This window comes from Odocoileus virginianus, chromosome 3 (genome assembly GCF_023699985.2).
Source record: "Odocoileus virginianus isolate 20LAN1187 ecotype Illinois chromosome 3, Ovbor_1.2, whole genome shotgun sequence".
Classification (NCBI taxonomy): Eukaryota; Metazoa; Chordata; class Mammalia; order Artiodactyla; family Cervidae; genus Odocoileus; species Odocoileus virginianus.
This window is the reverse complement of record NC_069676.1, coordinates 41,399,565-41,426,738: the sequence shown is the minus strand read 5'-3', so window position 1 is coordinate 41,426,738 and position 27,174 is coordinate 41,399,565. Positions and strand designations below refer to the sequence as shown.

The window sequence follows — 27,174 nt, the reverse complement described above, 5'->3', positions numbered from 1 at the left end:
GGGCTGCAGACATTCTCAGATGCATTGTAGGAGAGTAAGGGTGGAAGTTGAGGACCTGGAAATTGCCAATGTCTTTGGAAAGTCTTTTGTATCCTCCCAAGGATACTTACTCATGCTATTCAAGGTTATCAATAATAACCACAAACATCAGTGTAACTCCTATTTGGAAGGTACTATGCTACAATGTATAAATAACACTTCAACAGTGATTTCCTTGGAGTTCACTCTCAGCTGGGGAGACACACACACAAAAACACTAAAAGGAAGAAAGGCTTTCATTAAAATATAGCGAACTGAAACCGTATTTATTACCGTTCCTCCTGACACCTAATAACATGGTAGAAAAGAAACAGACACAGTGCTCGCTTCAGCAGCACATATACTAAAATTGGAACGATACAGAGAAGATTAGCATGGCCCCTGCGCAAGGATGACGCACAGATTTGTGAAACGTTCCATATTAAAAAAAAAAAAAAAAGGAAGAAACAGACACAAAGTCTAAACCCATAAGGCAAATAGAAAAGGAAAGAAGATGAAACATGAGAAACTGCAATTCTTGTGGAAGCTGGAAAAATTGATGGAATCATGGATGCCTACTTAAACAACCAAATCACTTTAAGGGCCCAATCGTAACCCTACCGCGAAGGAAAGTCAATAGGAAGCAAGCCAATTCTTGCCATGGAACTCTGCGAAGGCTCAGAACTCGACAACAGCATGCCCTCATCAGCCAAGGTCAGGGAGGGCTCAGGGACAGAGTGATGGTAAGTTTATGTAAGAAGCTACGCCCCTGTGTACTCCTCTCCTATTTGTGCTGTCTTAGTGGGTTTATGATTATTATTTTTTTTCATTACTTGAATGTGACATTTTGCAAGTAGTAGTAAACACCTGAGTTCAACCTTTTATGAGTATGAGTATCATGTTAGTTTAAAATTAAGTAAGACACAGTACAAGTTACCATGTGCTACAAGCTACTTGGGTTATAGATAATAAATGCTATGAGGCCACATTGATAAATCCCTAGCACTGGATCTTACTCTCCCAAAAATTCTGGTCAAAATCAAGAATGAAAAACCATGCAACTATTGGGTAATATTTTTACATAAACATTGTGGTGTACATTTGATAAAACAATTCCCTTCCTTAAGAAGTCCTAAGAGTATTCTGAGATTATTCTGTACTAGGCAAATCCATAGGGTCAATAAACATGTAAGCCAATATAACTAGATACTTGTCCAAAGAAAATCACCCCTAACTAGTTAGCTGCCTTGGAGAGAATCAGTGAGTATGTGGACAAAGGAAAAAACACTCATTTATGCAAAATTTAACAGCCAGTATTAAGTATCTGTCTTTGTCCTCTGAGGATTAATAGGCTATTAATAAACACATAGACATGTGTTAAGTAGTACGAGCTTAAGTCACTGAGAGCTTAGAGTCTTAACCACAGGGAGAGTTTGATAAAGCCTTCCAAGGCAGCTGTATATGGCTGAGAAAGAGTTGTTGAACCCATGTAAACATATATATAGATGTGTAATTAATATTCAGATATATAAAACATAGTTATTAAATTAATTGATCACCTTATAAAAACATGTAAATGTTCAAGAAAAATTGGTTTTTTTCACATTTTAGATTTATTGCTTTAATTTACATTTAGATTTATTGTTTTAGTATCTTTATCATTAAGATAAAAGAATGAGATATTATTTCAGTTTCTTCAGAAGAGAAATGAGGGTCACTCTTGGTGATGTTGGTCCCCAGAGCTTTGACATAGTGATTCATCCCCATCACTCTTTGCAAGGCCAGAGGGAACACATCTCCTTACAGCAGATTGTATGTTGTGTGATTTTTGTACAAGCCTAACACAATTATACTAACAACACATTAAAGATAAGAGTGGAAAGAAGGTGACAAATATAAGAGATACTGAGAAGGTAGAAATTATAGAACTCAGTGATCGGTTGATTTTGTGGTGAAAGAGGTGAACCCAGGAAGGTTTCAAGATCTGTTGTTTGGATGATTGGTAATAAAAGTATTCATTGCAGTATAATTATAATAATAGCAGCAACTACTACCTTGGCAAATAAAAATTGACCCTAGAAATTAGAGAAAGGTAAAATAATTTTTAACACAATGGAATACTACAGTTTTTGAAAATTTTCAGATACCACTTGGGTGTCTGAAAATTAGTCTGTAGAGTTTGAAAGTGACCAAATTGCTAATAGTTACCATATTTGGGTGCCAAGAACTCAGTGATTGGTTTATAATTACATTATAATTTATACCTTTTATTTCATTACTTTCCAATTTTCTTTTTTCGTTGCTTTCTTTCATTCTTTTTTTTTGGCTACATGGCTTGCAGATTCCTGACCAGGGATTAAATCCTGGCTATGGCAGTGAAAGTGCCGAGTCCTAACCACTGGACTGCCAGGAAATTCCTGCCAATATTTTCTTTTCAGAACTTTATGAGGTGCAATTGACCTACAATGATCTTCATGTATTTAAAGTATATAATTTGATGGATTTTGACATCTATATACACCCATGAAATCATAACCACAAGCAAGATAATTAAACCTTGCCTCACAAAGCTTCCATGTGCTCTTTTGTAATCCTTCCCACCCATTCCTCTTTGCTTACCCTATCTGCCATTAGTCCCCAGAAAACTACAAATATAGCTTACTTAACTATAGAATAGTTTGCATTTTTTGAATGTATATAAATAGAATTATATAGTATGTACTTTTTTGGTCTGCCTTCTTTCAACATGATTATTTTGGGACTCATTTTTTTCTTTTTTTAAGATTTTTTTTATATGGACCATTTTAAAGTCTTTATTGAATTTATTACAATATTCTTTCTGCTTCATATTTTTGTTTATTGGCCATGTGGTATGTGGGATCTTAGCTCCCTGACCAGGGATGGAACCAGCACCTGCTGCATGGAAAGGCAAAGTCTTAACTGCTGGACTGCCAGAGAAGTCCTTCATTCTTGTGGTCATGTTTATCAACAGTTTATTCCTTTTTACTGATAGTAGTATTCTACTGTATGGATATACCAAATTTGTTTATCCACACATATATTGATGGATATTTAGACTGTTTCCAGTTTTTGGCTACTACAAACAAAGCTGCTATGAACATTCATGTATAAGTCTTTGTGTGGATATATGCTTTCATTTGTCTTGGGGAGATTCCTAGAGGAAAAAATTAAATATATATGAACCCTATAAACCAACAAAATAGCAAAACAAATCACTCTAGCTAATAACCCAACAAAGGAAATAAATGGAATTTTTAAAAAGTAAAAGAGGAAAAAGAAAACAAATACAAATGGGACAAATAGACAATAAATATCAACATGACAGATTTAAATCTAATCATGTCTATAATCTCATTGTTAAGTCACTAAGTCGTGTGTGACTCTTTTTGACCCCATGGATGATAGCCTGCCAGGCTTCCCTGTCCTTCATTATCTCCCTGAATTTGCTCAAACTCATGTCCACTGAGTCGGTGATGCCATCCAACCATCTCATTCTCTGTCATCCCTTTTTCCTCCTGCCTTCAGTCTTTCCCAGCATCAGGCTCTAAGTCGTTTCTTTGCATCAGGTGGCCAAAGTATTGGAGACTCAGCTTCAATATCAGTCCTTCCAATGAGTATTCAGGACTGATTTCCTTTAGGATTGACTGGCTGGATCTCCTTGCAGTCCAAGGGACTCTCAAGAGTCTTCTCCAACACCAGTTTAAAAGCATCAATTCTTCAGTGCTCAGCCTTCTTTATGATCCAACTCTCACATCCATACATGACTACTGGAAAAACCATAGTTTTGACTATAAAGACCTTTGTCAGCAAAGTGATGTTTCTGCTTTTTAATAGGCTGTCTATGTTTCTCATAGCTTTTCTTCCAAGGAGCAAATATCTTTTAATCTCATGGTTACAGTGATATTCCACAGTGATTTTGGAACTCAAGAAAATAAAATCTGTCACTTTTTCCACCTTATACATAATCTCATTACACATAATCAAACTTCTGTCCATCAAGTCGCTGATGCCATACAACTATCTCATCCTCTGTCCTCCTCTTCTCCTCCCGCCTTCAGTCTTTCCCAGCATCAGGGTCTTTTCCAATGAATCAGCTTTTCCAATCAGGTGGCCAAAGTATTGGAGCTTCAGCTTCAGCATCAGTCCTTCCAATGAGTATTCAGGGTTGATTTCCTTTAGGATTGACTAACTGGATGTCCTTGCAGTCTCTTAACTCTTTAACTTTAACAGACTTTAACTCTTTAACCACAGTTTAAAAAGCATCAATCCTTCAGTGTTCAGGCTTCTTTATGGTCCAAATCTCTCATCCATACATGACTACTGGAAAAATCATAACTTTGACTAGATGGACCATTGTTGGCAAAGCAATGTCTCTGCTTTTTAATATGCTGTCTAGGTTGGTCACAGTTTGTCTTCCAAGGAGCAAGCGTCTTTTAATTTCATGGCTACAGTCATCATCTGCAATGATTTTGGAGCCCAATAAAATAAAGTCTCTCAGTGTTTCCATTGTCTCCCCATCTATTTGCCATGAAGTGATGGGACCAGATGCCATGATCTTAGTTTTCTGAATGTTGAGTTTTAAGCCAACTTTTTCACTCTCCTCTGAAAGAGGGGCTCTTTAGTTCTTCTTCACTTTCTGCCATAAGGGTGGCGTCATCTGCATATCTGAGATTATTGATATTTCTCCCAGCAATCTTGATTCCAGCTTGTGCTTCATCCAGCCAGGCATTTCAAATGATGTACTCTGCATATACGTCAGGTATTCCCTGTAGCTCAAATGGTAAAAAGTTTGCTTGCAATTCAGGAGACCTGTGTTCGATCCCTGAGTTGGGAAGATCCTCTGGAGAAGGGAATGGTAATCCACTCCAGTATTCTTGCCTGGAGAATCCCATAGACAGAGGAGACTGGCAGGCTACAGTCCGTGGGGTCACAAAGAGTCGGACACGACTGAGCAACTAACACTATTACTACTACTCTGCATATAAGTTAAATAAGCAGGCTGACAATATACAGCCTTGACACATTCCTTTCCCGATTTGGAGCCAGTCTGTTGTTCCATGTCCAGTTCTAACTGTTGCTTCTTGATCTGCATACAGATTTCTCAGGAGGCAGGTCAGGTGGTCTGGTATTCCCATCTCTTGAAGAATTTTCCAAAGTTTGTTGTGATCCACACAGTCAAAGACTTTGGCGTAGTCAATAAAGCAGAAGTAGATGCTTTTCTGGAACTCTTTTGCTTTTTCGATTATCCAGCAGATGTTGGCAATTTGATCTTTGGTTCCTCTGCCTTTTCTAAATCCTGCTTGGACATCTGGAAGTTCACGGTTCACGTACTGTTGAAGCCTGGGTTGGAGAATTTTGAGAATTATTTTGCTAGCGTGCAAGATGAGTGCACACCATCGTGGTTATCTGGGTCATGAAGATCTTTTTTTGTATAGTTCTGTGTATTCTTGCCACCCCTTAATATCTTCTGCTTCTGTTAGGTCCACACCATTTCTGTCCTTTATTGTGCACCATCTTTGCATGAAATGTTCCCTTGGTATCTCTAATTTTCTTGAAGAGATCTCTAGTCTTTCCCACTCTATTATTTTCCTGTATTTCTTTGCATTGATCACTGAGGAAGGCTTTCTTATCTCTCCTTGCTATTCTTTAGTCACAAACAATAGATATCTCAGGTTAATGATTTCAGTGCTTTCCTATATGTGGGAAGATGAAGGAATCTGAGTTCATTAAAAATCTTCCTGAGATATACATCTAAGGGGCCTGCTTGTCCAAAGCACAGAGCATCCTGAAATCATCCTTCCCTCTGTGTGAAGCAGAGTGCACTGTTGGTGAGCATCTGCAGCAGGTTATTCCCTGTAGAATTGGTTGGTGAGCAAAAATGCTCTTTTGTTCTTTGTTTACAGTACATACAAGGTATATCTGACCACAGTGAAGTTAAACTAGAAATCAGTATCAGAAACATCTCTGGAAAATCCCTCAACATATAGAAGCTGAATAACAACACTTCTATATAACTCATGGATCAAAAATGAACTCAAAAGGAAAATTACAAAATATTTTTAAAGAACTAACGATGGAAGCAAAATATTTGTGGGATGCCACGAATGCATACTTTGGGAAAATTAATAGCACTAAATATTAGAGAAAAATGTCTCAAAACAGTGACTTCAGCTTGCACCTTAATAAACTAGAAAAAGAAGAGCAAATAAATCCTGAAACAACTTGAAGAAAGGAAATAATAAAGATCAAAGGCAGAGATCAGTGAAATAGAAAACAAATAATAGAGAAAGTCAGTGAACCTAAAAGGTAGTTCTATGGGAATTTCCTGGTGGTCCAGTGGTTAGGACTCTGTGCTCTCACTGCTAAGGGCCTGGATTCAATTCCTGGTCACAGAAATAAGAACCCATAAGCCCCACGGCACAGCCAATAAATAAATAAAATAAATAAAAAGTAGTTCTATGAGAAGTTTAATAAAAATCAGTAAATCTCTAGCCAGACTGCTCAATACAAAAGAGAGGAGACAAATTACCAATATCAGAAATGAATGAGATGCTATCACTACAGATTCCACATATATTAAAAAGACACTAGGAAATAGCAAGACAGCTTTACTTATTTAATAAAACAGAAAAATTCATTGGGAACCACACGAACAAGTTTCACTCGAGAATAAACAAATGACCCAAATACCTGTATATTTATAAAGAAATTGAATTTTTATCTAAAAATCTTCCCACAGAGAGAACTCACATTTTTAAAACTATGACTTTATACTTTTATAAACATATAAATTTATAAACTGAAAAGGTAAATATTATCTAGTTTTTCCTTTGGGATTCTTCTTTGACCAATGGGTTATATAGATGTGTATTACTCAGTTTCTATATATTGAGGGATTTTCCAGAGATGTTTATATTACTGATTTCTAACTTAACTCTGCCATGGTCAGATATACCTGGAGCCCCAAAGCCAGGTATATGGGTGTTGATGAGTGAATAAGATACCATATTCAAAACCTTATATGACTTGAATCCTTCTACCTTTATTGAGACTTATTTTATGATCTGGAATATGGGTTACCTTAGTAAACACACCCTAGTGAATGTTCTGAATGCACTTTGAAAAGAATGTATATTCTGCTATTGTTGGGTGGAGTGTTCTGTGAGTGTTAATGTACACAGGTTATGCATGTAAATAAGGACTGGAAAGGAAATTGAACCAATATTTTAAAAGTAGATTTTACTGTTCGTTAATGAAGATTTTTTTTTTTCCTATGTAAACTGCTTGAAATCACATGAAGGAAAATTATGGTTTGGATTGGTGTAACTACCCTTCCAAGATGATTCTTAAAGATCTTATTCCCTGTTGTTTATGTCCTTGTATAGTCCCTTCCCACACTGCATCATTTGTGACTTCAGATGCAAGGTCATAAAAGGCATTACAGCTTCTGCCTTGTCTCTTGAAACATTCACTCTAGGATGACCCAGCCTCTGTGGTATGAGCAGCCTTGTAGAGAGGCCCCTGTGGAGAGGAACCGAGTCCTCCAAACAACAGTCAGCAGAAAACTGCCAGGCACATCAGGGAGCCACCTGGGAAGGAGAGCCTCCATTCCCAGTTAAGTGTTCATAGGACTACAACCTGTTAAGAGACCCAAGCGAGAACTGCCTAGCAAAGCCCCACCTGAATTCCTGACCCATTGAAATTTTAAGAGACAATAAATGGTTATTGTTGTGTTAAGCCACTAAGTTTTGAGTGATTTGTTATGGAATAAATGAATAATAACAAAATCATTAATATTCTCATTTGCCTCAATAGTATGTATACTTGGATTTTTTTTCGAGAATGTGAGTATGTATAGAGACTATGAACCATGTGTGGATTTGTACTAACAACTTTTCTAAATGTTTGCATTTTTATAGCAACAGTTTTTGTTGATTCCTTTCTCTTAACAAGGCATTGTGGTAGGTAGTCTCTAAAATGGCTCTCAACGACTTCTGAGTCCTGGTACTCATGTCCTTGTACAGTCCCCTCCCACACTGAATAGGCTTGACTTGTGCAACCAATAGAATATTACAGAAATGAATGTGACTTCTGAGGTTAGATCATAGAGAACACTGGAGATTTTACTTGTTTAAAAGACATTCGAGATTTGATATACAACACCTCATTACAAATTAATTTCTTCCCAAAATGTTTAAAAATGAAAAGGAGGCTGCAACTAAAGTTTCTTAGTGACTCATTATGTAAGTGTGGAGAAGGTAATGGCAACCCACTCCAGTTCTCTTCCCCGAAATCCCGTGGACAGAGGAACCTGGTAGGCTGCAGTCCATGGGGTCTCTAAGAGTCGGACATGACTGAAGCAACTTAGCAGCAGCAGCATTACGTAAGTGAGGAAAGTCGTTTAATGATGACAAGTTCCTTAAATCATGTTTGATAGTAGCAGCCAAAGAAATATATCCAGAGCAAATAAACTTGCTTCAGAGTATTAACCTTTCTGTGAGAACAGTTGCTCAGAGTTAAAGACATTGAGAGCAATATCAATAGTCAATTAAAAAAGGGGTATCAATTGGTTTTCCTTGACTTATTTTTTGTAGTATTAATAGCTTCTTGAGTTTTAATGAACATCCATATAATTCACCCATTGAAAGTGTACAATTCAGAGTTATACAACCCCCACCAGAATCAATTCTTATTACCCCCCAAAGAAATCTTATACCCGTTAGCAGTCATTACCCATTCCCCACCAAGCACCCAGCCATAGGTAATCACTAATTTTTTCTATAACTTCTATATTATGAACATTTCATATAAATGGACTCATACTGTGTATTGTCCTTTGTGACTGACTTCTTTCAGTTAACATAAGGTTTTCGAGGTTCATTTACAGTGTATCATATTGCCCAATAATATTTTATTGTATGGACATGCCACAATGTTTATCCATTCACCTGCTGGACTTTCACATTGTTTTCCATCTTTTGGCTATTACAAATAATGCTACATTTATGGACATTTATGTGCAAAGTTTTGTGAGGACCTTTTTTTTTTGTAATTTTCTTGGGTGTACACCAAGGACTCTGGGTTATATGATAGCATTATGTTTAAACTTTTGAGGAGGGCAAGAAAAAAAAAGAACCTCTGTGCATATTTTAAAAATTGGGTATTTGTCTTTTGTCTTTTCACTTTCTTAAAATATCTATTTACTTATTTATTCATAGGCTGGCTGGACCTTTATTGCTGCAAGAGGTCTTTCTCTAGCTGCAGTGCACTGGCTTCTCATTGCAATGATTTCTCTTATTGAAAAGCACAGACTCTAGGCACGTGGGCTTCAGTAGTTGTTGCATATGGGCTCAGTAGTGGTGGAACATGGACTCCAGAGCAGTGGCTCACTAGCTGTGGTGCATGGGTATAGTTGTTCCTCGCCACGTGGGATCTTCCTGATCCAGGGGATCAAATCCGTGTCTCCTGCAGCTCCTGCATTGGCAGGCAGATTCTTTACCACTGAGCCACCAGGAAAGTCCTGTCTATTCACTTTCTTGATGTTGTCTTTTTGAAGCACAAAACATCTTAATTTTGAAGAAGTCCAGTTCATGTTTTTCTTTTGTTGCTTGTACTTTTATTGTCATATCTAATGAACCGTGGCTATTCCAGATCTTGAAGCTTTATGCCTTTGTTCTTTTTTAAGAGTTTTATAGGTTTAGCTCTTACAATTAGGGCTTGGATTAAGACAAGGTAAAAAAAGTAAATAATGCATCTCAAAATGTTTAGCATTTGCCTGATACATAGTGGGTACAGTAATTATCACTGAAGCAGAAATTGTCGGTGCCCACCCATGTCCCTCACCTCCACTATTTCAGAAATGTCAGTGTATCTTTAGTTATGCAGATGTTCCTGATTTTATTTGCCCCAAAAATGTTTCTGGCTGCTATAGCTTGCTTTACTTATATGCAACAGGCCAGAGTTGCTAGAAAGCCTTCAACAGTGATCAACAGGAGTAGTTATACAAATAATTCTCCAGCTCTCTGGCCCCTCAAATGCAGTAACTAATATAAATGTTCTCTAGTTTTCCTGAGCATTCCCCAGAAGGATTAAGAATGGGAAAACCTGGTACTTGTGCAATTTGAAACCACCACTCCCCAGAAATTTGATTCTTAATCATGATGATGCTGGGAAAGACTGAAAGCAAAAGAGAGTGGTAGGGGATGAGAGAGTTAGATAGCATCACTGACTCAATGGACATGAATTTGAGCAAACTCTGGGAGACAGTACAGGACAGAGGAGCCTGGCATGCTTCAGTCCATGGGGTCCCAAATAGTCTGTCACGACTTAGCCTTTGAACAACAAAAACCATGATACCACAAGTGACAGTGAAGATTTGGATTGATCATGGCCAGATGTTAATGTTCTCCAACTCAGGCTGAAAAATGGCTCCAAAGTGAGACACAGAATTGAAACTATCTATACCCACATGGATTAATATCAACATTGACATAATTTTATTATTTCACTGTCATCTTCAACATTACTGCTATTCCAGAACTATTCAACCAGGAACAGAAAAATTGCAACTTTCCATTTCAGAAATTTCTCGAAGTCCCATCTTAATGAACATTGAACTTCTCAACTTTTCAACAGATGTCTTAATTTTATTTATTTATTTGCCATGCCATTCACCTTGTGGAATCTTAGTTCCTCCGCCAGGAATTGAATCCCAGGCCCCTTGAAGTGAAAGCTTGGCGTCCTAACCACTGGACTGCCAGGGAATTCCCTATTTATTTTTACAGAGGTACAGTTGATTTAAAATGTTGGTGGTAAAAAAAGAATGTTGGTAGTAATTTGTTAAAGCAGCAATAAAAACTAATATACACTCAAGACTCTTAAAAACTTTTGCCTTGCCTGTGTCTGCTAATCCTAACCTACTATATCATGATTCTTACTCAATCCCAATCAAGCCTCCTAAACTGAAAAACCCCCTTAGTCCAGACCCCAAAATCTTATAAATATCCCAAATTCCGCTTGGAAATCCTACTGAAACCATCAAGGTACTAGTCTCTTTTACTAGTAAGCAATAAACTCAGCTTTGACTTATCAACACATCATTTTGGTGATATTTGGGGGGGTGCCAACATTTGACAGCTGTTTTATTCATTGCCTAGAACAGTACTCAGTATAAAGTAGGTGTTTAATAAACAAAACATTTGATAAATAATGAATAATTTGAGTTTCTTTTTTTTCATTTTTTTCCATTAGTTGGAGGCTTATCACTTTATTATTTGAGTTTCTTAAATAGTGCAGAATAATATTTATGTAGGTATATTTATGACTTAACAATTTGTATATCTAGAAATGCCTTTCAGAAAATCAGTTTAAAGACGGAATGCAATCTTGTACCTGGCTGTTTATATAAATTTTATTCATAATTATTAAAGTAGAAACCACGCAAATGCTCTTCAACTGATGAATGCCTAAACAGTCTGTGTTATAGTAATAGAATACTACTCAGCAATAAAAAGGTATAAATTACTGAGATATGCAATGACGATAGATAGATCTCAAAGGCATGCTAAGTGAAGGAAGCCAGATTTAAAAGGCTACTTACTATATGATTCCATTCATGTGATATTCTGGAAAAGGTGATGTATAGGGACAGAAAGTATATCAGTGGTTGACAGGAACTGGGATTGAACTGAGGGGTTCATTATAAAGGAGCAAGAGGAAATGATTAGGGGTAAGGGTGGTGGTCACATAGCTGCACACATTTGTTAGAACTCAGAGAATCAAACATTGAAAAGGATAAATTTTACTGTATATAAATTTTATTTTTTTAAAAATATTTGATTGATTTATTTGTAGCTGTGCTGGGTCTTGGAAAAGGCAATGGCACCCTACTCCAGTACTCTTGCCTGGAAAATCCCATGGACGGAGGAGCCTGGTAGGCTGCAGTCCATGGGGTCTCAAAGAGTCAGACATGACTGAGCAACTTCACTTTCACTTTTCACTTTTATGCATTGGAGAAGGAAATGGCAACCCACTCCAGTGTTCTTGCCTGGAGAATCCCAGGGATGGGTTGCACAGAGTCGGACACGACTGAAGTGACTTAGCAGCAGTAGCAGCAGCGCTGGGTCTTCGTTGCTGCACTGTGGCTTTCTCCAATAGTAGAGAGTGGGGGCTACTCTTTGTTGGGATTTCTCCAGTTGCAGCGAGCAGGGGCTACTTTTACTTGCAGAGCCTGGAATCTAGGCACATGTGAGGGCTCAGCAGTTATGGCTCAGGGGCTCAGCTACCCTGTAGCATGTGGGATCCTCCCCATCAGGGATCGAACCCATGTTGCCTGCATTAGCAGGGAGATTCTTAACCACTAGATCACCAGAGAAGCCCCTATTTTTTCAACTTTCTTATTGAACTATAGTTGATTTACAATGTTGGGTTGGTTTCTAGTGTTCAGTAAAGGGACTCAGTTTTATATATATGTTTTTTCGCTGTATGTCAATTACACCTCTACAAAAATCTGACTTAAAAAACCCCAGAATGCTACTAAGAATCGCTGTTGCAACAATGTATACTGAATACTTTGTTCAAATATTGTCTGTTAATAAAATAGTCATATTTTTCTCAGAGATTTTTTTCTCTTAAACTTTTATGGTTGGTATTTTCTGCTATTATGCCAATCAGTGCAGTTGACTTACATTGCTCTAGAATATGAAGTTAAAGACAAAATTCATTTTGTTAAAATGGATGCATCTGATTAAAATGTTATGAGTTGAGGAATAATTTTAGGAATTTTTTCTCTCACTGCTAAAAGGGAAGGACATCCTTATTTGCAGAAAAATGCCAAAGAAAAGTCTATTTTTTCTATCCCTAGCCCCCCTTTTAGTTTTTAAGTAAGGTTTCATTTATATCAAAAAACTGTCATGATACTTTATGAAACAAAAAGCATACTATCTTTTAATTTAGCCAAACATTTACTCCAAAATAAATAAAGGAATTTTCTTGTAAAATTTTATCATCAATGCTTTAATACTTCTTAAATTATTGTGTAACATGATAATATTTCTTGCTGTCATTCTTCATCATCACTCCTTTCCTATATGGACTTGTAAATCTTCCTAGACAAAACGAAATTGGCACTACATCTATGGAGGCAATTTAACAATCTCTATTCAAATTGAAGGGACTTCCCAGGTCCCCAGTGGTGAAAGAATCCTTCTGCCAAAGGCAAGGGGCTCATGAGACTCAGGTTCCATCCCTCAACTGTGAGGATTCTCTGGAGGAGGAAATGGCAACCCACTCCAATATTCTTGCCTGGAGAATACCATGGACAGAGGAGCTTGATGGGCTACAGTCCACGGGGTCCCAAAGAGTCAGACACGACTTAATGACTGAGCATGCATGCATTCATTCAAATTGAAAATACCTTTCCATCTAAAGACTGTGGTCTAATGAGTTACTGGTATAGTTGTCTATCTTATGAGATTATTAGTTGCAGCTTAGTTTGTAATTTAGTAATGGCTTGGCAGCAACCTAAACATCCACCTGTAAGGGATTGATTAAATTATTATATTTTCATATAATGAAATATTATACTGTCCTTAGGAAGAATGAGGCAGTTCTTTATGTAGTGACATGAGAAGATATCCAGGATATTTAACTGAGGAAAAGAACTTAACAGTATATACAGTATGTTATCTTTTGCATAAAAAGTACATGTAAGTGTATTTTAATATATATTTATGACACACCTTGGGAGGGTTAAGGGATTGCCTCCAGAACTGGAGTACTTGAAGGGCAGAGATGCGTGTGCCAATTATTTTTCACTTTACTTTATCATAGTCTATTTTGGGTTTTGCATGACTACATTTCCTAATTTATATCAATACATGGATAAAATCTATATAAATAGTTTAGCTTAAAAGAATATATGGTCACTTCAGAATTTTATAAAGAGAAAATAATGATGCTGATGAATTTAAGACTAAAAAATTCATTAGTCCTAATAAATTTAGGACCAGCTTTTAGGACTAATAAAAACATTTTCATAAGCACATTCTTTATAGTTTGTCAAAAAGCTCCTCAAAATCCTTGAATTTTATCTTAAAAATTTTTTTAAATGTTTCCTTCAAAATTAGTAAAAAGTGAAAGGAAAAAAAACCCCAACTTTCCATGAAGGCCCTTGGTGGAAAAAAAAAAAACAGATAAGAAGCAGGAAGTTACAAAGTGTTTTCCAAATAATGAACCCAAAGTAGTTTCTCTGAATAGTTACCATATTGGTGTAACTATGTGTTGTATTAGATGCTTTGAAAATCCTGTCTAGTCTGAAGCTGGATTTAGAAAAGGTAGAGGAACCAGAGATCAAATTGCCAACATCCACTGGATCACAGAAAAAGCAAGAGAGTTCCAGAAAAACATTTACTTTTACTTTATTGACTACGCCAAAGCCTTTGACTGTGGAGATCACAACAAACTGGAAAAAGAGATGGGAATACCAGACCACCTGACCTGCCTCTTGAGAAATCTGTATGCAGGTCAAGAAGCAACAATTAGAACTGGACATGGAACAACAGACTGGTTCCAAATTGGGAAAGGAGTTTGTCAAGGCTGTATATTGTCACCCTGCTTATTTAACTTACATGCAGAGTACATCATGAGAAACGCTGGGCTGGGTGAAGCACAAGCTGGAATCAAGATTGCCAGGAGAAATATCAATAACCTCAGATATGCAGATGACACCACCCTTATGGCAGAAAGCAAAGAACCAAAGAGCCTCTTGATGAAAGCCTCTCCTCTTTCAAAGGAGAGTGGAAAAGTTGGCTTAAAACTCAACATTCAGAAAACTAAGATCGTGGCATCCGGTCCCATCACTTTATGGCAAATAGACGGGGAAACAATGGAAACTGAGAGATTTTTTTGGAGGGGGCTCCAAAATCACTGCAAGATGGTGACTGCAGCCATGAAATTAAAACACACTTGCTCCTTGGAAGACAAGCTAAGACCAACCTAGACGGCATATTAAAAAGCAGAGACATTACTTTACCAACAAACGCCTGTCTAGTCAAAGCTATTGTTTTTCCAGCAGTCATGTATGGATGTGAGAGTTGGACCGTAAGAATTCATGCTTTTGAACTGTGGTGTTGAAGACTCTTGAGAGTCCCTTGGACTGCAAGGAGATCCAACCAGTCAACCCTAAAGGAAATCAGTCCTGAATACTCATTGGAAGGACTGATGCTGAAGCTGAAACTCCAATACTTTGGCCATCTGATTGGAAAAGCTGACTCATTGGAAAAGACCCTGATGGTGGGAAAGATTGAAGGCGGGCGGAGAAGGGGAGGACAGAGGATGAGATGGTTGGATGGCATCACCGAGGCGATGGACATGAGTTTGAGTAGTCTCCGGGTGTTGGTGATGGACAGGGAAGCCCTGGCGTGCTGCAGTCCATGGGGTTGCAAGGAGTCGGACACGATTGAGCGACTGAACTGAACTGAACTGAGTCTATAACTATGACTTTACTCTCAAAAAAATTATAGCTTGCCCTGACTGGCACGGATGTTAAGAACTGAAGGAAAGTGTTTGCAATATCGTGAAGAAGAAAAAAAAGTAGCTGTTGAAATGACGAAGAAAAAAGGGCTGGCTTGGCTTCGTGGAAGTTCACGCGAGGTTGGTAGGCGGCCTCCAACACAGAAACTCCCGGCAGACTTCCCTTTTCGGTCGAAGCTGTGGAGGGAACTGACCCTCCACACGTCAGCACTTGACAGAGGGTCTGGGGGCTTCAGCCACACTCTTAGCAGGGGCTGAGAGACTGCTCTCCAGAGCCCCAGAACCGGTAGATCCGGCTCGGCCCGGCCCCGCCCTTCCGAACCTCACTAGCGGCTAGGCGCCGGGGTGTGCAGGCTGGGCCCTGCCCAGCCCGCCCTGTCAGACGCTGCCGCCGGGCTCGGGACTCTGGCCTAGGCCACCTGAGCTAGTACCCGGCTTGCCCCGGGTCTCCGGATCGGACGGCCGCGCACGTCACTACCGTCAGCGTCACCCCCCGACACAGCAGGCCCCTTAGCCCTCCGTTTTTGTGCCGGGGAGGGGCGCGGCGTCGCCACGTGACGCTCTCGTCCCCGCCCGGCCCTGGTCACATGGGTGGCGCGGCCGCTGCGTCAGTCACAGTCCTGGCTGCGGTAGTCGAGCCGCCGTCGCCAGCGGACGGGGCGGGGGAGCCCGGTGCCAGGTCCTCGTCAGCCCGCCCCTGTCGCCTCAGCCGGCCGTCGGGGTCTGGGCCCGACAGTCATGGAGCGGGGCGGGACCTCCGCCTGTGGTGTGTGAGGTACGTCGCCGCCGCCTGCGCTTTTCGAGACCTCTCGAACCCCCGCCGCCGCCGCCGCCGCCGCCGCCCGGAGCTCCTCGCCTTTGGCAGCCTGTCGCCGCCCCCCCGGCAGGCTCGAATGCGCGTCCCGTGAAGGTGCAGGCTGGGCGCCGCCTCTGCCGCAATCGGGAAATGGTTCGGGCCTAGCGGAGCCGGGACTGGAGGTGAGAACAGCCGACGGACTGACTGAGGGCCGGGCCGGCCGCGGGGAGGGAGTGGGGGGAGGGGAGAACAGGGTTCGCCTGGGGGCTCGGAGACCTTCCAGGTTAGGGCTGCTCGATCCCGCTTCTTCCCTCGTCTTGGCCTTCCACCCCCGACCCTCAGGAAAAAAAAAAAAAAAAGGAAGAAAGAAAAGAAATTAATTAAAAAGGCTAACCCAATCCTAACAAAAATTCCCAGAAATCCATCTTTTCACCGTTTCTCCTTTCGTCCCTTAATCCGTTCCTTCCCTCAGAAATTCATCATCGACTGATCTGTTACTTTTTAATACCTTCCTCAATTTCAAGTTATTTCTAGTTAAAAGAGAATAGGCCTAGGTTCTGGCTATCATTACCCAACTAGTTCTCGCTTTCCTTCTCGCGATCCTGCGCACGTCGTCCTCCTCCTCCCCCCCCCCCCCCCCCCCCCCCCGCAAAAAAGGAAAAAAAAAAAAAAAGGAAAATTTCCGCCTTCGACTGGCGAAGGGGATTGACTAAAAATGGGAATATGGGGGTGTAATACTTGAATACCCCCCATAACTTCTGAACCGCTCTGCTAGCTAGTTACCCAGATAGCTTGTATTTGGGTGTTGATGTGTAGGCCTTTCCTCCAGCTGCCTGTGCCCGGGGTTCATCTCGTAATTGACGTCAGGGCTTTGTTCCTTCCACTTTGCTGTTCCTTCCACTCTTTGAGGATGGATCATGGGATATAGGAGTTTGAGGATTATCCGTATTGTCTTTTCTTTCACAAACGATATCATTTATAGGAAGTTGAAGGTACAGATGTGAAATGCTTGCGTATAGAGTTCAACCCAAGACGAAGAGTTCGATTTAGGGTTCTCAGACACTTGCAATTCAGAATTGTGCGATTTCTTTTCTGCTGACCTGTTGGAGATTTTAAACTAAGGCCAGTCTCTTTTCCAGTTACCAGTACTTTTCCTGACGGAATTTAGGCTATAGTTGTTGGTGAATAGGATGTTTGTAAAAGTGACGTTTAAAATGTGTCTTGTGTTTGAGGGCTCCGATGTTAAAAGCACAGAGCTTTGTTTCCATATTGATTCTGCAAAGCTTTGTAAAGTGCTCCTTTTATTTAACTGTCCTTTAACTTACTAAAATTGAAATATTTATGAGAACTTTCTTGATTTTTGTGTTTAATAAAGAGCCTCTGTGGCCTGTGAATCTTGCCTAGAATCATCTTTGGTCTTATGTTCCTAAAGAAGTGTTGGCAAGTGGCCATCTGGTTTTTAACAAAGCTGGCTTCTTTAAATTGCTCAGATTTATTTTACTTTTTCATCACTGCCTCTTTCAGTCTCCAAACACAAAAAAAATCTTTATTTTAAATTCTCTTTGAGCCTTAACTTACCTGAAGCAATTAAAAAATTGTGTGTGTATGTTTTTAACACCAGCAGTTTCGGTTTATGATGGCTTGCAGGCTCACGACTTTGGTTTTTGTTAGCTCTACAGGAACAGTAGCCAGATTTTGCTTTAAATAAAATTCTGTGTCAGGTGGGGACAAGATAGGATGTTTGTGAATGACCAAACCTTTACCGTTTGATTTAAAAAAGAGTTTAGCTGTATTCATTGGGAAATAGTCTACCATTTTGAGGTGTAAAGGTGATTCTACAGTGCTCTGAAACTGTGTAATTAAGAATTATTAAAGATAGCACATTTTCATTTAGATTCAGTTTCTGCTTGTCAGATGATATACATTCCCTTCTCTGTGCCCTTAAGATGTTGTACCTCTTTGTGACAGTTGATGCATTCTGCTTTTTATTGTAATTTTTTTATAGGTCTGTCGTGTCTTTAGAGCGAGAACTATATATCTTTGTGTCTTCCCCAATATTTTATGCAGTTATTAGGTCGAATTTGAATGGGATATCCAACCCAAGATTTCACAAAAAGGTACTTCTAAAAAAATCATATGAGCAAGTGACCAGTATTTGAAGGGGAAAAAGTAACTATCAGCTACAAAAGATGACAGAAGGTGAAGACTTCTAAAATTATGTATCTTTTGTTTTTAAGGGTTAAAGTAAATGTCATAGTTTTTACACATACCTGAGAGGAACAAAGAAAACAGGTGTTTCTTTTGTGACCATCTACTGGTTTAGAATGGAGTCCAGAATGTATGAGGCTTTCTCTTCAAATTTTTTTTCATAAAAATCAAAGAGGTATTCCTAAGTATCAAATGAATGTACACCTGGACAGTGACCCAGAAGTGAAGTGTGTATTATAAAAATAGATGACTTAGATTTTATTTGATTTTTATTAGTTTTTTAAATTTATTTTTTATTGAAGTATGTTGTGTTAATTTCTACTGTATAGCAGTGCCTCAATTATACACATATATACATTATCTTTTTATATTCTTTTCCATTATGGTTTTCCCCAGGATATTGAATATAGTTCTTTGTGCTGTACAGTAGGATAAACATTCTGTATATAATGGTTTGCATCTACTAACCCTAAACTCCCAGTCCATCCCCTACCCTAGTTGCCCCCTCCCCAACCACAAGTCTGTTCTCCATGTCTTTTGAGTCTGTTTCTGTTTTGTAGCTAGGTTCATTTGTGCCATAGTTTAGATTCCACATAAGTGGTATCATGTGTTATTTGCCTTTCTCTTTCTGACTTCACCTAGAATGATAATCTCTAGTTGCTTCCCAAGATGCTGCAAATGGCATTATTTTGTTCTTTTTTTATGACCAAATAGTATTCCATTGTATATATATGCACCACATTTTCTTTATCCAGCCATCTGTCAATGAACATTTAGGTTGTTTCCATGTCTTGGCTATTGTAAATAGTGTTGCAATGAACATAAGATGCGTGTATTGGCCAAGAGTGTGGTTGTTGGATCATGTGGTAGATTTTATTTTTTATTTCAGTTTTATTCTACAGATATCTTACTATAAAAACTTTTCTGTATAATATAAATGTTTTTCAACTTTTTAACCCCCCAGTCTTCATGATGCTTTTCCCACTTCCTTTTTTATTCCCTCTAAGTTGGAACAATTATATTTGATCTCTGAAATGGTGTTTGCCAGTCTCAGTTATTATGAAATAAGGTATAGTCAGTGACTAAAAACCGCTTAAAGCTAACTTGACTTGTTACCTTGCTACCTTTCCCTTTGGTTTAAGAAAAGCATTCCTGCACTTGTGGTTAACTCCTCACACCCAGAAATTGACTATATAAAGAGATTGTTCTGGATAAAGCCAGTACGGTTTGGCTACCCAGATACTGTCGTGATCTGTCCTGGAACTGGGCTTCCTCAACTTCTTTGACTTTTTCTTTTTGTCATCATTAGGGTGGGGACAGTTTTATGGAAAGGTGAGTACAGTCAGTGCTCTTCATAGATAGGTCTTCCCACCTCTTTCCAGTTGCTATCATTTCTTCTATCTGGAATATCACTTTTCCTCTTTTATTCCTACCTCTTTACATTTCACCACCTTTTAAGGCACAATGCAAATACCATTACCTTAAGTTTTGCTTGACTCCACCCTACCCTAATTGTGCCCTATCTCCCTTGAGTCCTTGTATCACTTTGTATTTCTCTAAATAATTATGTGTTACATATTAACTATGGAACTGTAGCATGTTGGATGACTTCAAGCATAGTCAGGGAAGACTCACTAGTAGAATAGAGACTGTTATACTATATTATTGTGTAGCTCTAAGAATTAAAGCAATAACCCAATTTAAGATTTTACTTAAAAAATGACTATTGATTCCTTAATATCATCACATATTGTAATCATTGTTCAAATTTCCCTCATTGGAGTTTTTATTTTAAACAGTTTGTCTGAATTAGGATCCAAATAAGATTCATACATTATATTGGATTGATGTGTGTCTCAACCCTCTTTTTGTTTTTCCTTTATGGGTTCTTTACTGTCTTTTTGTTTTTATTCCTGTGCAGTTGGTTTGTTAAAGAAACCAAGCCTTTGCCTATGAGATTTCGCACAGTCTGGATTTTGCTGATTACATCCCTGTGGTTTCATGTAATATGTTCCTCTGTCCACTGTTTTCCTGTAAATTGATAGTTACATCTAGAAGCTTGATCCAGTTTAGACATGAATTTTCTTTTTAATGGGAAGAATACTTCGTAGGTAGAGTTTGTACTTCCCATGTATTCTTGAACTCTCAGCCTGGCTTCCCATCGTAGCATGCCAGTAAACTTGCTCTTACCAAGGCCACCTGTAACTTCTGCATTGTCAAATTGTATAGTCATTGCTTAGTCATTTACCTCTTTCTGTACTTGATATTGTTACCCATTGTCTCCTTGATAACTGTTTCGTTACTTGACTTTTATGACTCTGTCCCTTTCCTGCCTTTCTCAGTACTAGTTGCCTCTTTGCAGACACTTAATTCTCTGCTAATCATATTGATAGTTATGAATTTTCACTGTGACCTGTTTTCACTCTTCTGGGTGATTTCATCCATTTTTATTGCTGTAGCTACCATCTTTAAGTGTTTTAATCTCACCAGAACTCTTGAATCCAACTGACTATCTTTAGATTGGCCAATAGTTACCTTGTTTTAGTCAGGAAAGTGACACATTCCTAACTTAAGCAAAAAGAAGAATTTATTGAAATTCCCATGAATCCTCAGGAAAGTAAGCAAGCCATAGGAGGACAGCTAGAAGTCAGGAAGAATTAGATCCAGAGGCTCGATGTGAGGTCAGGAGTATCCTCTGTATCTCACAAGATACTCTTTTTTTTTTTTCTACAAGATGCTATTTGTGTGTTGAGTTCTCTTTTGCTGCAGATCAACTTTATTACCTTTTGAATTTTAAATCTTGTATCTTCTGCTGTCAGAGAGGCTGACCTGATTGTTAGTCTCAGATCTCAGTAAGGGGACTCACTAGGTTATATGTCCACCTCTGGACCCCCAGCTTTGGCTACGGGGTTGCCTCCTGCAGAGAAGAGGAGTAAAGGACATGCTACAGTCGTCCAGTTCATTCATTCCATGGCTGTTTAGTACACACAGAGTCCTACTTTTCTTATATATATTTAATATTTTGTTTAACATAATATCACTATATATACTCACTATGTATACCAGCAAACACTCTCATCTCTGCTATGGAAATAACCCAAATCATTTCTCCTTACCGCATCCAGAGGTCATTGTTCTCTGAGTCCAGATTCTAAAGGTGATACTCTTTGTTAATCAGGCCTAGATATGCTTTGTCACAAGTCTGAAAATTGTGGACTAAATACTAAATTTAAGCATTCTTAACATAATTGATACACAGTGATGGGGGAAAAAAAAACTGAAACTCTTAGGAGGGGAAGGGAAAGGAAGGTATCATTGTTCCAAAACTTATACCATGTCTTGCTGGACAGGTACAGTATAAGGTGAATGATAGAACCAGCAAATTACATGGGTCTTCATTTGTTGACTTTTTCCTTGCAAATGGAGTGAGTTCTTTGATGAGCCAAATGAAGATTTTCAGTTCTGTCTACTAGAAAGATTTTCCTTTTCTGTTGTTTTAGGTTGAAGTTTATACTTAGAGGGCATTTGAAAGAATTTTAGGAGAGGGCAGTTCTGTTGCCTTAGCATGAGGATTGACACGTTACGGTTGGTAGGTCCAGTGCTGCCTGCTTTTGTATGGTCTGAGAGCCAAGAGTGGTTTTTACATTTTTTAAATGGTGAGGAAAAAAAAGAATATTTTGTGGTATATGGGAATTATAGGAAGCTCAAAATTCAGTGTCCATGAATAAAGTTTTACCAGAGCACAGACAGCACACCCATTTGTTCGTGTATTGTATGTAAGTGCTTTTGCTACTGTGGTGGCAGAGTTGAGTAGTCCTAACTTTATGCCTGTAAAGCCAAAAATACTTACTTTAAAAAAGTTTGTCAACTTCTGCCTTAGCAGATCAAATGGCCCTTAGTGGATATTTTAGTCTGAGGATTGCGTTAGGATTGAGCAGTTAGTTACAAGGTCCTATTTGCTGTAATGACTATTAGGGTATTTTTTGTTTGATTGTATATATATGTATCTATTTGTATGTATGTATATGTGTAGATATATGTATATGTGCATATACGTGTGTGTATTTATACACACACACTTAAATATATAGATAGATAATTAAATAAAACAGGTGGGATCTGCACATTGGCCTAGCTTTAGTTAAAAAGTCAAACTTTACCTGTCAACTGCACCCTGAAGGTAATATCACACTCTAGCTTATGTTGTAACATGGTTGCTCTTAGTACATTTGCATGAATGGGGGAGAGAATTTTGAGAACAACTGGGTGTGAGTGAGCTTCTAGGACTAGAAGCTGATCAGATAGTCCCTGTAAGTACTAATTATGTTGAATTTAACTATTCTACTGCTTCTCAACCCCCTCACTCCTAAATTCTGTTTTCCTTGCCTTAGAGATTATACCACTATCATTGTTTTTTCTAGAAACCTGCAGGTTGTCCTTGATTCCTCTGTTTTACTTCTCACATCTTTCTGTCACCAAGATTCCACCTCCATAAAATCTTTGAATCCAAACGCTTTATCTACATTATCAACACTCCTACCACTACTGTCTTCATCCAGACTTTCATTTTTTACCTGGGTTGTTGCAATAGTCTTCTCATTTGTTACCTTGTAATCTACTTCATTCTGTACCAGAGTGATTTTTTTTTTTCCCTCAAATTGCAAATTCACTTCTCCTTGAACTCCTTAGTAGTGTGGCATTTTCTGTAGTATTCTTCTAACTGGGGATTCTTGTACATTAGTGAATTTTATGTTAACTTCTAAAGGACTGATTTATAGCCAAGTAATCGCTTGGGAGTTTAGATTTTATTTATTAAATTTTGTTTATTAACATGTTTGTGCCAAGTTATAAAGCATTATAACTAATGCTTTAAAGCATCATTATACTAATGATGCTCAGGCAGGGCAAGACGGTGAGTTAAATTGGATCATGTGTATGTTAATATAAACCTGGGCTGGTAGTTAGTATTATATTTTCACTGTGAGGTGTATCTGGTAGATCCCATCTTGTAATTAATCAATATGAAACAGTTTGTTTGCAATATGAGTGTTTGATTCAAACTTCAGCAGTCGTTATTCTAGATACACATTTAACATAGTTTTCATTAAGGTGCATGCATGCTCAGTCCTGTCTGATTCTTTGTGACCCCATGGACTATAGCCCACCAGGCTCCTCTGTACATGGGATTATCCCTTCAAGAATGCTAGAGTGGATTGCTGTGAAGGTACTAAACCACAAATGAACGAGAAAGATTGCCAGAGTTAACAAGTAAGGCCTCTTTAAAATTGACATTTAAGGACTACTAGCTGGTATGGTAGTTATGTATATGGTTGTATTTGCCTAAATTAGCAAATAAACAGTTTAAGTTATTAAGTCTACTTAGTATGACATATTTATAAGCATTTTCTACACTATGTTCTTGTAGTCAAATTACAGAAATGGTTTAAAACTGTAAAAAACTGTGGGAATTCCCTGGTTGTCCAGTGGTTAGAACTCTGTGCTCTCATTGATGAGAGCCTGAGTTCAATCCCTGGTCATGAAACTAAAATTCCACAAGCTCTGTGTTGCAACCAAAAAAAAAAAACAAACAAAAAACCTCTCTATCTACCTGTATATCTATATCTATCTATCTGTCTATTGTTGTTTAGTTGTTATGTCATGTCCAACTCTTCTGCAACTCCATGGACTATAGCCTACAATGCTCCACTGTCCATGAGATTTCCCAGGCAAGCATATTGGAGTGGGTTGCCATTTCCTTCTCCATCTATCTGCCTATATATCTGTATGTCTATATCCAACCACTGGACCACCAGGGAAATCCCACATTAGTGTTATTTAAAGTTGTTTTAGTGTTACAATTCCATAGAGCTATAAACAAAATTAGTTCATACCTAATTTTATATTCATACCAAATTCTTAGTATTATAATTTTTAAAAGGTCATCACTCAAGATCTGAGAAAGATAATTTTCTCTGAAAAGATTTCTTTATGTCTTTCAGATTTCAGAAACAAACCCACAGGTCTAGTCTGATCCCATGTATTTCTCCAGTCTTATCTTTCATTTTCACTCCCCCAACCCTATTATCCAACTACTCTTGATCCTATCTCTCTTCCTTGGGTGTATGCTGTGTTCACCCTCAGGGCTGTTCCACAAGATGTTCTTTCTGCTCAAAACTTACCTTTCTCCCTCCCTCTTCTTTCTTTCCTTCCCTTCTCCTGCCCTCATACCACCTTTCTGTAGTTAATATAGCTGCAACCAAATCTTAGGAAATGATGGCTAACTTTTGTTTTTATATCCTTAGCCTTAGTGCAGTGTCTGATACAATGTATGCCCTAGTTAACTACAATGTTAATGTACCTTATATATAGTATTGGTTTATACCGAAGAGACATTTTAAAATCTGAGTTATAAAGCCTTCAGAATTCCTTCTGAATTCTGTTTAAATATGTTACAAGTTTGAATTAGAAAATATTTTGAAAGTACATTTACTCATCCCTTTATAAATTGATTTTTCAAAGTAAATATTCTCTGTGCCATAATAAATAATTTATAATTTGTAAGTTTATATTCCAGTGATTTAAGAGAAGTAACCTTAAATGACCTTAGCTACCTTTAAAAGTAGTATTCTTATTTACATTTTTAAACAATTTATTTGATTGCACCAGGTCTTAGTTGCAGCATGTGGGCTTAGTTGTGGCATGCAGGATCTAGTTCGCTGACCAGGGACGGAACAGAGGTCCCTTGCTTTGGGAGCTCAGTGTCTTAACCCCTAGACCACAAGTGAAGTCTCCTTATTTACATCTTAATAGAACCTTATTAACAAGAATTTAGGGTAATTAGGGTAGGGGCTGATATAAGTTCACAAGCCTTGAGTATATACCTTCATTCAGTATGTTAGCATTTTTTTCTCTCACTTTTTTTTTTTTTTAAGTATTCTAAGGCACTAAATGGGCTTCCCAGGTGCCACTGGTAGTATAGAACCCGCCTGCCAATGCAGGAGGCATAAGAGACGCAGGTTCAATTCCTGGGTCCAGAAGATCCCCTGGAGGAGGGCATGGCAACCCACTTCAGTATTCTTGCCTGGAGAATCCCCACGGACAGAGGAGTGTGGTGGGCTACAGTCCATGAGGTCGCAAAGAGTCGGACATAAGTGAAGCGACAGCACGCAGGCAAAGCACTGAAATATATTTCAGGAAATTCAGATACTTTTTTACCACTTGTCTTCCAAATAAGCAAGTGAGGATGAAATTGATTAGAAAGAATTCCTTTTTAGTGTTAACTCTAAAGAACCTTTGCTGTGTAATGCTTTTTAACTTTTGCTGAATTTGCTATATGCATTTTTAAGTAATAAAAACTTTTATTTAGCCTTTTGGACCTGTGTTATTTTCTCTTGGCTTCCTCAGGTCCTATAAATGAAAGCAGTCTTGCAGTACTTTTTGAGCCGATCATTTCTTTCTGAGTGTTGTTACTGAAACACTCAGTTTTCATACCATCTCAGTTTGCCAAGTATGATGCTGAGATTTTATAGTCTAGCACTTATATTTGGTGAACATTTGAGAGTACAGGGTTTAAGTAAAAATAGAAATTAATCATTTCTATCCTTGTGTTTTTTTTTCTTTTGCATATGTTGTTTTTTTCTTTTAGAGAAATTGCTTTAAAAACAACAATTTGTTTAGTATCAATAGTAGGATTTATTAGGTTTATAATGTATTGAATGTGGGAAAAAGAAAACCTACTGTCTTATTGTTGTGAAACGTAAGCAGGTCTTAAGAAACGGGAGACTATGTGGGTAAAAAAAGTGGGAGACATATCTGAAACACAACTTTTAGTGAGTACTCTCACTGCCTCTTTGACTCTTGAGGCTGTAAGACGTTAGTGTTACCTTCATAAAATTCATCAAGTGTTTTGAGTATATATCTGTTGTATGCCAGCCATTACATTAAGTGCTGGAGAGGAGAGAGGGGAAGTTAAATGATAATCATTAGTTCTTTCTCTCTAGAGGCTTATAATATGGAGATGAGTAGAGAAAGCAGGTAAAAGAATAACAATAATGTGAGGCAAGTGTTAGTGCCAAATGAAATATGAAGAAATGCTTCTGAAAGTAAATGAGTTTAGTTCCCAGAGGAGTCTTAGAGACCTTCTTGGAGGCAGGCTGCTATGTGATAAACTTTCAAATGGATGTATTTGGAAATGGAGAGAAGGAAGGACATTATATGTAGAGGGAATAGTTTGAGCAAAGACCTGGATCTGAATATGTGTAGGTTATTTTTGGGCTCAGGTAAGTACTGAAGTCTTTATAAAAGTAGATAGGAATTGCACTTTGGACAGCTTTGCAACCTGAGATAAGATTGTTAGATTTCCATAGAGAGGAGAGTTATTAATGACTTTTAAGCAGAAAATGTCTTAATTAGGTCTGTTTTATAAAGTTGTAAAGATTGGTTCAGACATTACATAAGTTTCCAATAAGATACCTTTGCAGGTTTTAGATATTTGTATGCTTTCAAAGTAAGAAACTGAGTCAAAAGATTTTCTTCTTTATAAAGAGATTTCTAAAATTTGACTTTTAACTATTCTTTCCACCCATTTATTTATCTTTAAA

At 38.2% G+C, this 27,174-nt stretch overlaps 1 protein-coding gene and 1 non-coding gene across 4 annotated transcripts in view; both read left to right on the top strand.

The window, feature by feature from the left end:
- Nucleotides 1-358: 358 nt before the first annotated feature.
- LOC139034498 (U6 spliceosomal RNA) lies at nucleotides 359-465 on the top strand. The gene has a single exon (XR_011487044.1). It is a non-coding gene; the product is annotated as a U6 spliceosomal RNA (small nuclear RNA).
- Nucleotides 466-16,176: 15,711 nt separating this feature from the next.
- Nucleotides 16,177-27,174, top strand: part of AFF4 (ALF transcription elongation factor 4) — a 72,228-nt gene continuing 61,230 nt past the window's right edge. For 2 of the 3 annotated variants that reach the window (XM_020897584.2, XM_020897583.2), the window contains exon 1: nucleotides 16,178-16,548. The gene's annotated coding sequence lies outside the window, so the exon portion shown is untranslated. Of the gene's footprint in view, nucleotides 16,549-27,174 lie in introns of all 3 variants that reach the window. The other variant, XM_070465351.1, reaches the window with a different exon arrangement.